Source organism: Callithrix jacchus, chromosome 6 (assembly GCF_049354715.1).
Source record: "Callithrix jacchus isolate 240 chromosome 6, calJac240_pri, whole genome shotgun sequence".
NCBI classification, from domain to species: domain Eukaryota; kingdom Metazoa; phylum Chordata; class Mammalia; order Primates; family Cebidae; genus Callithrix; species Callithrix jacchus.
Genome location: NC_133507.1, coordinates 105,035,931 through 105,051,706, shown reverse-complemented (window position 1 = coordinate 105,051,706; position 15,776 = coordinate 105,035,931). Strand labels below are relative to the sequence as shown.

At 51.7% G+C, this 15,776-nt stretch overlaps 1 long non-coding RNA gene across 1 annotated transcript; it reads right to left on the bottom strand.

Annotated features, from left to right (window-relative positions):
* Positions 1-923: 923 nt before the first annotated feature.
* Positions 924-11,030, bottom strand: LOC103793841 (uncharacterized). Its single transcript, XR_001912290.5, has 6 exons — positions 10,938-11,030; positions 6,466-6,884; positions 3,659-4,147; positions 2,827-2,985; positions 2,157-2,374; positions 924-2,051 (listed from the first exon to the last, which is right to left on the bottom strand). It is a non-coding gene; the product is annotated as an uncharacterized LOC103793841 (long non-coding RNA).
* Between the last annotated feature and the right edge of the window lie 4,746 nt (positions 11,031-15,776).

Here is a 15,776-nt window from a genome sequence, read left to right as displayed (position 1 = left end):
GTCATGGGCAGAGGTGGGCAGTATGTTCAGAGGGAGGCTGGCCGGAGGAGGGGTGGACCAAACCCAGCCTTGGTGGAAATTTCCTATGATGCTGCAGGAAGGAAGTCAGCACACATGGATCCTGAGCCCAAGAGGAAAGTCCACTGGAATGTCTGAAGAATTCGTGGTAGGTGCTTTGCAAACCCTGTGTGAGATCTGGCCCTGGCTGTGTGACCTTGGGTAAGTGGCTTTGCCTCTCTGAGACTCCTCTTCTAATAGGCCAGAGGCATGGCAGTTGGCACCTCACCTGCTCCCCAGGAAAAACTCAGCTGTGTGCTCAGCATCAAAACAGGGGCTCCATGCTGGGCCAGGTGGACCCTCTGAAGCCACTTTCTCACCTCTGCCCTAGGGATGGGGGGGTGGGGGCTGGGCCATGGCTCGTCTGCCCAGCCAAGTGAAATCAGGCACTCAAATGGGGTGCCCCCACCCTCTGATCTCATAATCCCACCTCTGATCAGCTGCTTGAGGGAAAGAACCCAAAATACATATTTGTAGCCAGAGTAGTTGATCGAAGGTGCTAATAATGGCGAGGGATTAGAAATAACTCTGATGCCCAGCCCAGAGGCAGGATTTTGTGTGTGTGGTACTGCCACTCAAGGGAGTAACGTAATGATGTTCAACGTGATGTTTACAGAGAATTTCTCATCACAGGGGAAATACCTCTGATGAGATGTTAGGTAGAAGACTTGGAATTATAAGAGTATGTACAGAACTGGGGCTTTGCAATCAGGCAAGTCTCAGGCTGAGGTGCAGGTAAATGAATGAGGCCCAGGGAAGCTGGGGGCACTCCATCCACAGTAGAGGGGACAATTGTGTCAATTATGCAAAGGCATTCAATACACACATATGAAGGGCTGAGAAGAAATGAACCCCGTTCTCATCCCTGGGTAAACTATTTTTCTTTTATTTCACTGTTTTCCAAATTTTCTCAAAAGAACATAATTTTAATTTTAAAGTGAAGCCAAATAACTTTATTCTTATTTAACGTACAAGGCTGGAGGTGCCCCGGGCCCAGCCTGATGTCCCTGAATGCCTGGGTCCCCATAAGGTCTAGTGCCAAACTCACAGTGCTTCATAGGCAAGCCTTCCAAAGAAAGGGCTGACATGCAACTCATTATACTCAGGCAAAGGAAGCCTGGGGCCACTCCCTAAGGCCACAGAGCTGGATGTGAATGACTGGGTACTGTTCAGCTCCTCCTGCACACACCTGCTTAGACACATGGCCCACAGGCCAGCCGAACTGGCGGTCCCTCCCAGGGGGCAATGCGTCCAGGGGCACACTGAGTAATGCGCCTTGGGCAGAGGCTCAGGACTGAGGCCAGACATCGTACTTAGGTTGTTTTCTCATCAGAAGTGCAGGGGGTGGAGGTGGACCTCCTGATGGGTGCCTGCTTGCCGCTCACCTGGGCTGACTAAACTTGCTGAAGCACCTTCAGGCCTCTGGCCATACCAGGTGGGTGGCAGAAGCTGCCAGGGCCAGACCGGCTGTTGGCCTGGAGCTGAGGGCCCCTGACTCATGGGAACAATGGCTCCTCCCTCCCCAGACGTCTCTTCTAGCTCTGCCTGCAGGTAAGTCCCTTTCATAGCCATGTTCCCAGTGCAGGGAATAATGCGGTGGCAAAGCTATCACAGGCCTGGGTTGAACCCTACCTCTGCCATGTTAACTGTGTGGCCTTGGGAAAATCACTGCCTCTGTGCCTCATTTCCTCTTCTGCTAACAGGGATCAAATCAGGACCTTTCTTACTAGGTTGTTAGAGAACGGAATGAGACGGCACCATAATGAATCCTCAGAGCACCTATGTGCAGTGGGAGCGAATTCATCATTGTTCCCCCTTACTCTGTTCCCCAAGGCACGTCCTTTTCTTATTCTGATGATGAGCCTGGGTTCCCAGTGTGGCCACTCTATGACCCAACCTGGAGCTGCTGCTCTCCGGCATCAGAAGGTCTTGGCTCGAGACTCCTTCCCTCAGAGGCAGGTGCTCATGTGTCTGTCAATGGCTGTACCCTGCAACTGGAGGAGGACATGGGCTGCATGATCACAGGGTCTTTCCAAACATGACAGGAACCAAGAGAGCATGAATAATGATCAGGGACCCTAAGGCATGCCTCAACTCACTCCATGTCAGCAGAGGCCCTGCCTGCCACGGCCCCCAGACACAGGAGAGCAGGCAGGCTGGGCAACTGCTGGCCAGCAAGAGGGACCTGTGGTGTGGAGAAGGAGGCACTTCCTGTGGCCTGCAGAGAGGAAAGACCCAGCCTGGGCTGAAGCCTTGGTCTGCCACCATCGGCTGTGCGACCTGGGGCCACTGGCATCATCGCAATAAAGCTCTTCATCTGCAAAGAAGATAAACAATAGCAACTCGTGGGTTTGCCGTATGATAGGCACGTGAGGGAGACTTATAGAAATTCTGTTCTACTAGGAATGGTGCAATGACAGTGCAAAGGCTATTGAAGGCCAATCACTTTTCTGAAGTCCCCTTAGGGCTACATAAGCTCTGATAAAAGACACCTACCACACTCATGGTGCTTCATAGACACTAAGTCTTCCAAAGGAAGGGCTGACATGAAACTCATTATACTCAGGCAAAGGAAGCCTGGGGCCACTCCCTAAGGCCACAGAGCTGGAAGATTGGGAGTTTGGGTGTGAGCAAGGCCTTTCCCACCCATGACCCTAGAAGCCCCTCCCCCTACACCCACTCACTGACTCCTGCAACCACCACCAGCTTTCTGCAGCCACAGTGTTGTGTGAAGTTCTCCCAGCTCCATGAGGTTCCCTGGGGACTCACTTTGGCATCCTGAGGCACCCCAGACATCATGCTACAGGCAGGGAAATGCACAGGAAATGTGGTAGGAGGGACGCAGTCTGTCACACACCAGTCCCAGTCTCGAAGCTCATTAGGTCATTCAGTTATTTTACCAAGCATGTAGGATTTCCACTGGCGAGACTGTGGAAGGAAATCCAATTGGAAGGCAAGACCCAGGCAAAGGTGTGGAGACTGAACAGGGAGAGACTGCCAGAAATTTGGGGGTGGGAATTCAGCCATGGGGAGCATAGGTTCAGGCAAGGTCAAGGAGAGGGAAGGTTTATCCCCATGTCTGACCTACCCCTTCGACTTTGCTCCCACCGGCCCCAGCAGCCCTGCCCTGCACTGCCTGCTCTTCAGGGGACAGGGGTGGTGTTTGCAGCCCCCTTAGTATCTTCCCTTGGGCACATATCAGCATTTCACCTGCTCCCTGGCAGAGCAGGCTGTGTGATAAGAAATCCAGGAAGTTCAATATACTCGGAGTGCCTGGCCACCACCACGGCTTATGCCAAAATAAACAGGGCCTGGCATGGGGTTACAAGGCCCCGTCCCAGGGCAAACACTACCTTTTGCCAAATAGAGAGTTGTTTTTGCAAAGGCAAGTGTGTACTCGGGGGGCAGGAGAAGAGCAGTTCCGCCAAGCCCCTTGACCACTTGCCCCAACTGGGCTCTGACATCAGTTCTTACTAATAATGGTGGGGGCTGGGGGCGGAGACTCTCACGGCCTTTAGTGAAAGATACAAAGTTGTTGCAAAATGAACAAGGAAGGAGAATGAGTAATATCAGTCATAAAGCTCCAAACAGCAGTTCAAACCTGCTTCCTGCAGTCTCCGGCGTTTCTAGTACTTCATCACGCTTGATCAGCCCCACTGACTGGGAAAATGAGGGGCAGAGCACCTAAGGATGTTTCAAGGTCACGTGGAAGAGCATAGAGGGCTGGGCCGGGCTGGATTCAGGCAGCGGGTCCACCGCACTCCTTAGGCAGGTCCTCTGGGTTCTGTGAGCCTCCATTCCCTCGTGTGTAAAATGAGGCTTACAACTGCTACTCACAGATCAGTCCTGGGTTTCTTTCGGGTAGGAGCCTTGAAGGCCTTTAGCCGTGCACTTGGCCTGCGCAGACTCTCAGGAAAACAAGTTCCAGTATTGGTGTGGCCTAAGGTACCACACCAATTAGGGCACACTGGCCCTCCTGACAGGGCTAAGAGAGCTCATGTGCGTGCGTGTTCCTGTGCACACATGCCCGATCTCCAGAGGTCCTCGCTCCAGCTGTTGCGTCACACATCACAGGCAGCTCCTTTGTATTCTGCAATAAAGCCATTTACTGCTAATGATGAAATGTATGCCCTACAGTGCTCGTTATTCATAGGAATTAGATGTATTTCAGGTAACAAAACAATGAGTAATGTGGGCAATAAACACATCGTGCCAACCTGACCTGTGGTGGGACTGACGTGGTTCCCGCTTGCCCCTCCAGAAACAGCCACTCTCCCACAGCAATTACAGATTAACAAATCATGGCACGGCTCTAAAGCTTGCCCTGGGGCACAGGACTCAGGACCCACCTTCGGAGCTACCAGTGTGTCCCACGTCTTTTCCTTCCTGATAATTTGAAAAGCATCTATTCGCTGTCATCACATGCTCCCCTCATATTCGCTTGTACTGAACTCACTCTATCCGCTCTGTCTGACCCTTCAACACCAGACACCCGCCCACCTCCTGACACCTTAGTTAGTGCCAGACCCCGCGGAACTAGAGCTGGACCCAGAGATAACCCATAGATACACAAACACACACACACCACCCTGAGTCACTCAAAGACCTGTGCTCACAGAGGTCTCAACCACACATGCACCACCTCCTCTGTGAAGCAAGAGCCTCATCAGAGTATTCGTAGTCAGGAGACTACGAATACTGGGTTATGTCTGTAAAAAGGAACCCCAGATCCTGGGAGGTGTTGGCAGTCAGGTGGAGGCTCTGCCCCACACAGTCACTTAGTGATTCAGGCTGCCAGCAGCTCCACCATCTTGCACCCTGAGCAGCTAGAATGTCCTCTCTGGCCATGGCAGGGGAGGAGAGAAGGCAGAGGGTGCAGCCTCGGGCTAAAGGGAAGTGTCATCTGCACCGTGCTTCATTATCCAGCATTAGTCACATGACACCACCAAACTGCAGGGGCAATGGAAAGTGTCGTCTTCTGTGTTTGCATTCTGTATCTGGAAGGCAGAAATGAGTCCCACGGGGCCAAAATCAAGGCATCAGGAGGACTTGTTCCTTTGGAAGGCTCCAAGGGTGCTCACATTCCTTGGCCTGCAATCTGCCCCTTTCTTCCATTCTCAAAACCACAGAATAGCATCTTCTGTTCCCTGTGACCTCCTGCTTTCCTCTTGCAAGGACCCTCATGCCCATCCTGGTAATCTGGTGTAACCTCTCCTCTCACGGTCCATATCTGCATTACATCTGCAAAGGTCCTTTTGGCATGTAAGGACACATCCACAGATTTGGGGGAATAAGACATGGCCATCCGTTATTAACTGAATGTGTCTCCCCAAAATTCCTATGTTGACATCCCACCCCGCATGCACTGTGATGGTGTTAGGAGGTGGGGCCTTTGGGAGGTGATGAGGTCACAAGGGTGGAGCCTTCAAGATGGGATTAGCAGTTTTCTAGGAAGAGGCAGGAGAGTTTCCCATGGTTCACTCTGCTCTCTTCCATGGGTGCACACAGCAAGAAGGCAGCCATCTGAGACCCTGGAAAGAGACCCTCCCCAGAACCCATCCATCCTGGCACCCTGACCTCAGACTTCCAGCCTCCAGAATTGTGAGACATTACTATCTGCTGTTGAAGCCACACAATCTATAATAGTCTGTTGTAGCGGTCTGAACTAAGACACCATCTTTCGGGGCACACTATTCTGCCTAGCTAGCATTCCAGAAAGGAGAGAGATGACACAGGGTTTTGAGGACGCACAGCACTGCCCCTGCCATCCAGCTCTCCTCCCCTGTGATGTCATCGACCACGCAACCTCTCTAGAGGAGCAGTCGAGCTCTGTAGGGTCAAGTGCCAGCCATGAGCAGCTTTGCCCAGCAGATGCATGGCAGATAGCAGGGGCCTGGGAAGGCCTGTGAGAAGGGAGAAAAGAAGAAAAAGATGAATTAATGATTTGGGCAAGATCAAAAGTTGTGAGAAGACAGAAAAAGCATGAAAGAAAGTGGATCCTAATGAATACAAAGGAAACCACATCACACAGAGCCAACAAGGGAAGGGGATGGCCCCAAAGTGGAGGTTCTGTGGGAAGCATGGACGCTTCATGCCCAGACATGGAGGAATGGTGAGCGCGAGAAGTTTGCAAAGAAAGGGCAGAGGGAGGCAGGAGAAGGAAGCCCCTAGTATGAGCCTGGCACTGTGCTAGGCATTTAACTATCAGCACTCCCTGAGTTCTGCACAACACCCTTGCATGCCATGCCCTGCAGATGAGGGGACTGAGACTCAGGAAGAAGTCCCTGATCCAAGTTCACATGGCTGGACAGTCCATTGTGCCAAGATTTACAGGCCTTGTTTGGCTGGTTTTGAAACCAGCTGCCATCCCAGGACACCCAGCTTTGTGCCAAGCTTTGACATACTTACATGGCCTTAGTGTCCCCACCTCTTTAGGTCGCAGGTCCTTCATCTAGAAAATGAAGAGGTTGGGCTAGGTAATTCCCAGGCTCCCTTTCAGCTCCAGCCTCCTCGGGTCCTTGGGCAGCTCTAAATCAGAATGAGCTTCGGGGTGGGGCTGGGGTCTGAATTTCTTCCCACTGACTACTGACACGCAGTACCATCTGTGTTACAAAGACGATCCAGGGCAAGGAGGGAGAGGCCCATGGCAGAGATGACTCCATGCCCCAAAAATGAGTGTCATAGCAGCACACAGGATTGTGCAAGCTGCCCGTGAGTCTGCCAGTCGTCCTGGCCCGGAGGAGGGCTGTTTACACTTCCTGAGCGTGTTTGCAGTTAACTCCATCAGCCTGGCCCGTGTGCACAGCCCTCAGGGCTGCCAGGAACGTCTGTGTGGAGACAACAGGGACAGATCTCACCAGGCTCTTTATCTCAGGCACCAGAGACCCATTCGTTCATTCATTCATTCAAGTACTTGTTCATTTTCTCATTCATTCCCATAGTGTTTGCCAGGCATTGTGCAAGGCCCTGGGGACACAGAGGTAAGCAAGATAATGCCCTGAGAAGTCTCCAGGACCCAAGAACCTCAAAGAACGGTGAGGCACTAAATACAGGGAATAACTCTTCTGGCCAGGTTGGTGCGATGAGGTATGCGCCTGGAGTTCAGCGAACACGGGGCAGGAGACTTCGGTATCTTCCTATGGAAAATATCTAACTACTAGTTGAAAATTCAAATAAGATAATAACTCTACACTCAATTGTCTTTGGAAATATTTTTGTCTCATGAATGTGGATATGTGAAAATGTCACATTCAAAGTTTTATTTAAATCCCACTTGAAGCCTGGCCAGAAAAAACAAACTTAGTTATTTTCAGGACTCCCTCATTCTGAGGCCAATGCAAAAAACCTGCACAGTTTGCTAGGCACACCAGGCAGGGTTCCACAGAGGTCCCCGTTCTCCCAGTTAGCATGCTCCTTGACACCCAGTGGCTGGGGCCAGGTTGAGGGCTCCAAATGCTGGAGTGTGGCTGTGTTTTGACTCCAGCTTCCCTAGACAGACAGCAACTTTTGGAAAACCATGGCACACACCACCCACTGCTGTGGAAAGGGCTTTGGTCAGGCCTCTGGGACTTGGCTTTCTTCCCAGATGGTAGAAACCTTCCTTCTTCCCTTTTCCTCCCCTCTCATCTTTTTTCGGGTGTTTTCTTCCTTCCTTTCTTTCTTTCTTTCTTTCTTTCTTTCTTTCTTTCTTTCTTCTTTCTTTCTTTCTCTTTCTTTCTTTCTTCTTTTTTTCTTTCTCTCTTTCTCTCTTTCTTTCTTTCTTTTTTAGACGGAGTTTAGCTCTTGTTTCCCAGGCTGGAGTGCAATGGCAGGATCTCGGCTCACCACCACCTCCACCTCCCATGTTCAAGAGATTCTCCTGCCTCAGCGTCCCGAGTAGCTGCGATTACAGGCATGCGCCACCACACCCAGCTACTTTTTTGCATTTTTAGTAGAGACGGTGTTTCACCATATTGGTCAGGCTGGTCTCGAACTTCTGACCTCGTGATCCTACTGCCTCAGCCTCCCAAAGTGCTGGGATTACAGGCATGAGCCACCGCGCCCAGCCTCTTTTTTGACCTTCTTTCACAAAGGGCAGGAAAACATGCTGCCTGCAAGTGATTCAGGCAGATTTCTGCAAATGCCCCTGAGACTAGGGAACGGAAAAAGTCTGGCTACGTATATGGGACAATGAGGGAAAAATACGAAGGGAAACCCCACAAATTCATATTTCAACAAATCATCTGCCTTGCACAGAAACAACTGTCTGATTTTATTTATCATTTCTTTAGGATATATTTCCAGGAGTAAAACCAAGAGACCAGCACATTTTAAAGAATGCTCTTCAAGTCATTTTCTAAAGGTTTATACCAACTTATCCTCCCATCAGCAGTGTGCAAATGTTGTCTATTTCACCACACTATCATCAGCATCAAATGTTAGGATATTTTATTTTTTCCATCTTTGAGCTTTTTGTAAACTAAAGAACTTTATTTTCAAAACATTTGCGCTTTCATGTCACTCACTGATTTTACAAGTATTTTGTTTCCAACACTCCCTTTAAATACACAAATTTCTGTTATGGTGTGAATTGTGAGTAGAGGGACACTAGGGATGCCTCAGATTTTAGTAGATCACTAATAACGTGTCCTTCCAGGTGTGTTTTCTCACACAAGGCACCTTTCCCTCCTTGACTGGGAAATTCGAATTGGTGCTTCTGTGTCTCCCCACCTTCAGAAAACCTCCATGCAGTCCCTAGCAAGGAGGCTGCCCGATGGCCTGATTCACCCCTAGATTCTTAAATCCACCACCTCAGGCAGTGTGCAGGGCAGGCCTGTGTGCTGCAGGCCTCGCTGAGCCTCAAGGAGCCTCGGTTTCCTCCCCAGCAGTTAGAATGGTGCCTGATGCATGGGGTGGGTGGACATGAGGCATGAAGCCTGAAAAGTGTTCCATAAGCACCCAGGAAGTGGCACACACTCAGTGAACTGTAGCTACTATAGTGTTGTTATTACTATTATTACTCTCCTCTCTCTGGAAGGCAAGAAAATCGCTTTTATCTCTGCATCTCTGGTTGTTGGCCCAGAATGTCTCAGAAGATCAATCAGACTGCTTATTGAGTAAGCATTTCTCTGCCCTTGGCACCGGCTTTCCATATGTAAGACTGGGCTGTGAGTACTACAGTACTATCTTCTCTGGCAGGTGGCTGCTTGGATGACTCCACTCCCGTTCCCTCACCCCCACACCTCCCACCCATTCTTGCCTGGCCCTGCCATTGACACCGGAGAAGAACATCCAAGTATTTGCATTCCCAGCATGCTTTGCTGCCAGGGGTGGACGTGTGACCCACTTTCGGCCAATGAGACACCGACAGGGGGCTCCTGGGAGACCCTCTACTTTCCCATGGAGCTGAGGTTGCCATCTTGCCGCCACAACGCAACAAGGAGACCCACTTGCTAAGGATGATGACAGAAAGCTGGGAAGAGCCCAGTACTTGGAATCACCATCAGGTGACCAAGATCAGCACCACTAATTTTCAGAATTATGATGTTAGAAAAATAAACCAGGCTGGGCGCGGTGGTTCACGCCTGTAATCCCAGCACTTTGGGGGGCCAGGGTGGGTGGATCACCTGAGGTCAGGAGTTGGAGACCAGCCTGACTGACATGGAGAAATCCATCTCTACTAAAAATACAAAATTAGCCAGGCATGGTGGTGCATGCATGTAATTCCAGCTACTTGGGAGGCTGAGGCAGGAGAATGGCTTGAACCTGGGAGGCAGTGAGCCAAGATTGCACTATTGCACTCCAGTCTGGGCAACAAGAGCAAAACTCCTTCTCAAAAAAAAAAAAAAGAAAGAAAAAAAGAGAAAGAAACCTAATTTTGTTTAAGCCACAGTGAGTTGAGTTTCCTGTTATGTGAACCCAAACGTTTCTATCAGATACCCATGAACTTGCTTTAAGGTGCTCATCAAATGTTATGCTCCCTACTTACCTTCTCTTCTTTCTCTCTAAAAGGCCCTTTGCTGCTCCCTGGGGGAAAGCCAAGGGGCCCAGGAATGCACCACATGTTAGAGTCAGGGGCCTGATGCTGAAGAAGCCAGCAGCAGCATAACTAGCCTGGGCATTTCTCACCTTCTCTACCCCAGATAGGGGCTGGGGATCAAGGACATCCTGAGGGCTACTAGGATGAGAGAAGCATGCCCAGCAGAGCCAAAGAACAGGCCAGAATATACAACCCAGGAGAGGGTGGGTCACAGGCTCAGGCCCTTGGGCCAGCTGGGTGCTCAGGGCTACACCCTATACGAGGCCACCCCCACCACTAGCTCCCTGCAGCTCCATCATACCCTCCTTGGTCTGCTAGTGACCAAGTGGGGTGTGATGGGGCTCCTGTGTCTTTGACTCCACCAGACTCCCCCAGCCTCCTTCAGGGAATAAAGAATCTGCCCTTTCTAAAGCCGTAAGAGCTGATGTTTGAGTGTCTGCTATACATCAGGTTATATATATCAGATATATACATATATCTTCATGAGAGTCCTTTGATACATAAAGGACTTCATACCCCCATTTATAAATGAGGAAACTGAAGGATCAAGAAGTTAAATAGTTTGCCCACGGTCATGCTGCTGGGAAGGGGGGCATTCTGTTTTCCTTTCAGAGATAACCACACCACAATAATATGTTCCTTCAGAGGCTATTTTATCCCGTCTCCCAGACAGGGACTATTCATTGCCATCTGGGTGCCTCTGTCCCACTTCTACCTGTCCCCCCTTCGGCCTCCACTGGCATTTGGTTCCAGCTTCAAGACTCAGCCTCATTCCCTGTCTAATAATAAATAGCCACCACTTGTGGAAAGCCCACCACAGTATTTTACAACAGTCCTACCCGATGGGTCCCTGTATACCTACCTGCTTTCCAAGTGAGGAAACTGAGGCTCAGAAAGGTGCACTTGCTGGCCTCTGTCACACAGCTAGTAAGGGAGGCGGCCAGGATGCAAAGCCAGCTCTGCCAGGGCAGTGTCCGCAGAAGACCCAGGAGGGGGAGGAGTTGCTTCCAGGTGAAGGTCAGGCCTCCAAAAAAAAAAAAAAAAACCTTGGTCTGAGCCCTTCTCTCCTCCCCCACACTTGGCCCTGCAAATTGGCTTTGACCTTTCCTGCCCCTGCCTTTGAGCTTCTCCCCATTCAATTGAAATCACAAAGGAAGAAAGAGGGCTGGCAAGAGGGAAAGGCCCCTCCTGGCCCCAGGCCCAGGTCCCTGGCCACGCCCCTGCAGGCGCACCGAGCCCTCCGGGGTCTGTTTGCACAGTTGGGGCGCTGCGCTAGGAACCCCACCTCCCGGAGAAAGGCACCACGAGGTCATCTGTTTACTCTGGGATTAGCGGCTCCCCGCAGGAGTTCTTTTCCTATGAGATGAAAAGAAAGCGGACAATCTGTCAGGTAAACAGGCCACATTGTTCCCAGCCATGTCGGGGGCCCCTTCGTGGGCCGGGCCTTTGAGGTCGGTTGCTCCCTTGCACAGGGAGCGAGCTTACTTAAAGGGAATGGAACGGAACGGGAGGCCCCCGCTGGTGGGCAGGTCACCTGCTGCTGTTACAGGGAGGGACAAAGGGCTCTGACAATTCCTGCCTTTCCTCAGCTGCCCTTCTTGCAAGCCCTTCCCCCACCCCGTGGGTCTCTTGATGAGTCCAACAAAATGGGCACAGAGCCTGATCTCACAGATGGGGAAGCTGAGGCCAGCGGCAGCTTCCCCCAGCACAGAAGAGAGCTCCTGGCATTCCAGCAGGGGGTGGCTGGAAGAAAACCAGGGACCTGGTCTAACCACCTCACTCTTCAGATGGGGCATAGCTGGAGATAGGAATTGGCGGAGCATGATTTCTGCACTGTGCAGGAGTGCCTGGGAGTCAGGACTCCTGAGGGGTGGCCCTGGCCCCAGTTTGCTCTGTGGCCCCAGGCAAGCCACTCACCCTCTCTGGGCCATCCATCAAACAAGAGATAAGATGCTCTCCAGGGGCTACCCCTTCCCCATCCTACCATGAGAAAATCTAGGGAGGGCACAGGCCTCCTTCCCTGAGAACAGGATGAAGAAGAGACTGCCTAAACCCCTGCCCATCTTTGACCCCAAAGGGGCCCGTGAGGCAGCAGGGGCAGCACCTGGCCCAGCCACCACCCTCTGGGCAGGGTGCTGTGTGGGAAGAGAGCAATGTGGTGAGGTGGTGAGACTGCGTGCCCCGGGTCACACTGACCTGTCCAGCTGCAGCCTGTCACTCACCAGAGGCCCAACCTTAGGCAAGTGACTCAGCCTCTTGGTCTGTGAAATGGCCCCCATGAGGCCTCCTCCTCAGCCCGGGGGCTCCTCAGCAGAAGGGTTCCAGGAAGGCGGGAGCTGGGGCTGTTCTTGCCACTACCAGGAGGTCCTATCTATTCTCTAGCCTCCCTCTCCCTGACCCCCCGCCACTGCCCATTCCCAGGAAGGCACCTATTTGCTTTACCACCCTGACCCCAAGTCACTGTTGAGCTTGTGAGCGACAGAGCCAGAAGCATGGAAAAATCTCATGATGCTCCAAAGTCCAGGGAGAGCTCAAAGAAGGCCAGTGAAAAAGGCCCAGAGCTGTGGCCGGCCAGAGCAGGCGTGGACCAACCACAGAGCCGCCGTGACAGGAGCCCGGGCAATGTCCTGAGACTAGCTTCATCCCTGGAGGGCAGCAGTGCACTAGACACGTGTCCAGGCCCCCATCACCAGCTGGGGCCCCAGTGACGCAGAGCCTGCTCTTCCTGAACCCGCTCGACAGGAAGAAAACTGGAGGCCCAAAAGCCCCAGCCACACTGTGAGCTGGAGGTAACCTGGAGGGAGGGAGGATGACAGCACCAAGCTCAGCCCATCCTCTGAGGCTTCACGGGACCAAATGAAGGCAAACTTCTCAACTTCCCAAACCACAGGACTGTCTTTCCTGGGGCCCTGACTGAGACAAAGGGATGACAAATGGAGACGAAAGGATGCTGCTGCTCGGGGTTTGGGACAAATGAAATAACACGTTTATAAAAGTGCCTGGTAAACATCGGTAGCTCCATGACTATTTGCAGTGTCCGAATCCCCCACGCTGCTTTCATGTCCCCGTTTCCTGCTCCTTCCCTTCTCCCATTAAGCTTCCCAGGCCTCCAGCTGAAGGTGCGGTGTTGCTGGGGGCAAACGTCATGGGAATCACAATGACCACAGTAACCACTTATAAGCAAACATACTATAAGCCAGGCCATGTGCTAATAAGTGTTTTCTCTCCATCATACAGAGGAGGCAAGTGAGGCACAGAGCACTTGGATTCCCCCACCTAGGAAGGGGTAGAGTCAGGATTTGAAGGAATCCGGTTTAGATGCCCTTAACCATGCTTTCTAGGGTGATAATTAACTCTGACTTGCAGAGCAAAACCGTGTGCCAGGTGCATCACCTTCTGAACTCTTCATGCTGGGCACTGTGGTCCCTGCCACAGACAGGACAAAACTTCAGCCCAGAAACGCTCAGTGTCCTCTACTCAGTGTGCGTGGATGCACGTGAGGTCTGGGTGGTGGCTGGCCCGGGCAGCTGACAGGGAAGGGGCTGGGTCCTGCATGCTCTGGGATTCCCTTCCTGTTTGCTGCTGCCACCCCAGATACATTGCTCCCAGGGAGCTGTCAGCACCCTACCAATGGCAGGACCAGGCTGGCTGCTCCCTGTGAGCCAGGCAGCCCTCACCAACCACGCACCCCAGTGCTTCCTTTCCATCTCCAGGCGGTCACACACTGCCTCCCCGGGGCTTGCCTGCAGTAAGGATGGACGGGGGCTCCGAGGGGCACCCTGGTTGGAGGGAGGGGTGAGGAGTCCTCAGCAGGGGTTTGGGGTATGGGTAGACATAGATGGGAGGCCTGGACATCCCCAAGCAAATTACCCATTTCCCCAAATGCCCATTGACCATTCTCCCCTTCCTGGCTTCTGACAATTGGCTCCTGGAAACAAGGTCAAGACCACCCCCTGAGGACAGCCGTTTTAGGGAATCTCAGCATCTGGGGACACCTAAAGAGAAGGTCTCAAAGCAAGCACCAAAGGAGAAGGAGTTTCCAGCTGCAGTTGAAACTCACCTGTCCTGGAGACTCGTGGCAAACACCACCCCCCACAGTGCTGTTGCACACCCCACAGCAGCCATACAGACCACGCCCTGGCCTCCTTTTTCCTGTGAAGGCTGCCTCAGCAATTCTGTTTTCATCAGATCCAACAGGATTCACGTGGCCCAGAGGCCGTCCACACCCCACAGGTCCTTCCTAACTGCGCTGCCACCTGGGCACTCGCCTCATTGCCAGGCAGCTAGGATTCCACCTGCCCACCATATCCCATTCTGGAAAGACCTCCAGTTAAGCACACACTTGCCTGTCTTCTTGCAGCTTCTACCTGTCAGCCACAGAGCAGGGGCGTGCGGGGCACAGGGGTGGCTCTAGCCAGAACGCCTGGGGTCTGCATCTCAGCCAGGGGCATTGAACTGAGGCCTCTTCCTCAGCCTGGGGGCTCCTCAGCAGAAGGGTTCCAGGAAGGAAGGCTTCAGCTCCTCTGTCTATAAGGTGGGGAGTTTGACAGTCACCCCGGAGGGTTGTTGTGGAGTTCAAATGAGATGATACAGGGAAAGCTTTCAGCCCAGCACCCAGCACCACAGTAAAAGGCTATTTGTTGTTATTTCTGTTGCTATTTGTTCATTTGCATCTGCAATGTCTTAAAAATAGCTGAATCCTGCAATCATGTACCCTCACCTCTGTGCCAACTTAGCTTCTTTAGGCTGAACATACACAGCCCCTTCCTTCAAATACCCACTCTGTGTCCAGGTCTCAGACTCTCACCTCTCTGGCCAGCCTTCACTCAATCCCCAAAAGGGAAATCTGATGGAGAAGAAGCAGGCCTCTTTTGATTTTTAGGGCAAATCTACAGGAGCGAGAGAAGCTTGACCACAGCAAAGAGTAGAATGAGAACCAATTGTTACCCAACGTGGAGAGGCAGAGCTCAGCTCAGAATAATAAACCTTTGTCCTTCCTTAGGATTAGAGCTGTCCAAAGGTAAAAAGGGCTGCCTTTGGAGGGAATGAGCTCCCCATCTCTGGAGTCAATCAAGGTAGATGATCATCCACCAGGGGTGTTATAGAAAGGGCTTTCCCACCAAGTGGGAAGTTGAACTAGATGACGTCAAAGATGTAAGCTCATCACCAAGAAGAAACAAGTTCACTCCTTCCCTCCTAAACACAGGTTCGTTGTTGCATTCCTAGCCACGCCCACCTCTGTGCCAGCTACTCTCCTGAGTGCACAGTTCACACTAAGAAAAGAATCGACTTTTGGAAGCATTTAGTGAAAACAGGGCTACTTTGAAGTTGTTCTTGACCTTCACTTTTATATCTGTAAAATGGGCGGGTCAACAACAGTGCCTGCTTCACAGGATCAGCAGACACCAGAGTGGCCTGCCACACTGCGGGCCTCAGTGACAGTTGGTTTGTCGTTACTGTTAGTATCATTAACTTGAGGACTATCACCGTAATCCTGGGAATGTTTCTCTTTCTCTCTCTTATTTATGTATTTATTTGTTTATTTATTTATTTATTTATTCTGAAGATACAACTCGGTATGTACTAAATCAAGTCCTAAGAATCCCACCTACCTAAAGCCTTCCTTCATCCAGAGCAGCCGGGACCAGCTTGGTCTGGAAACCAACAACACACCAGTTCTTGGCCCACATCCAAAGCCAGC